Source organism: Myotis brandtii, unplaced genomic scaffold (assembly GCF_000412655.1).
Source record: "Myotis brandtii unplaced genomic scaffold, ASM41265v1 scaffold186, whole genome shotgun sequence".
Taxonomy (NCBI): Eukaryota; Metazoa; Chordata; class Mammalia; order Chiroptera; family Vespertilionidae; genus Myotis; species Myotis brandtii.
In genome coordinates this window covers 571,246-571,863 of record NW_005356905.1, presented here as the reverse complement: position 1 = coordinate 571,863, position 618 = coordinate 571,246, and the positions used below count along the sequence as shown (strand labels likewise).

Here is a 618-nt window from a genome sequence, read left to right as displayed (position 1 = left end):
GGAACCCCGCCGCCGCGGGCGCCTCCTCCCGGGCCCCGGACGAGGGCATCACCTGGCTCCCAGTCTTCGGGATCACACCTCCCGTGGACTTGCAAGCGCCGCAAACCTGGAAATGTCTCTTCAAATCGGCGAGCCGCCGGCGCCCTCCGAACTTGCTTCAGTTTAAGCTCACCGCCTTCCTGGTTCCAGCGCCAGGCAGCGGCAGCCGAGCTTCCGAATGCATCGATGGAGGTTACCAGGCGCTAGGAGTGCCGAGGGAATGGATCGTCACGCCGCCAATTTTTTGTTTGGTGTTGGCTTTGCTGGCTTGTTTGATTATTTGATTGCCTTATAACCGAAAAACAATAAAGGTGGGGACTGAAGCGTGTAATTGCCTTTGTAATCGTCGTTATCGTCACGGAAAATCAGTAAACAAGTCTGCATCATAGGAAGTTAGGTTTAAGACACAGGTAGCAAAATTGGTTATCTCTAGCTGGGGGAGGAGGAAACTCGCCCAACAATAATAAATCATGGGAGTGTGTCTGCATAGAGTCGTGTGTGATTAAAATGCAATGATTTATTTGCAAAAATGCATTAAAAGTTGGTGTTTCTTCTGCCCTGAAGGTGAAGGCACTCACA

At 51.3% G+C, this 618-nt stretch overlaps 1 protein-coding gene across 1 annotated transcript in view; it reads right to left on the bottom strand.

The window, feature by feature from the left end:
* The window catches only part of RSRC1 (arginine/serine-rich coiled-coil 1), a 335,473-nt gene extending 335,125 nt beyond the window's left edge, over positions 1 to 348 (bottom strand). The window contains exon 1 of the mRNA XM_005864118.2: positions 53 to 348. The gene's annotated coding sequence lies outside the window, so the exon portion shown is untranslated. The remainder of the gene's footprint in view (positions 1 to 52) is intronic.
* Between the last annotated feature and the right edge of the window lie 270 nt (positions 349 to 618).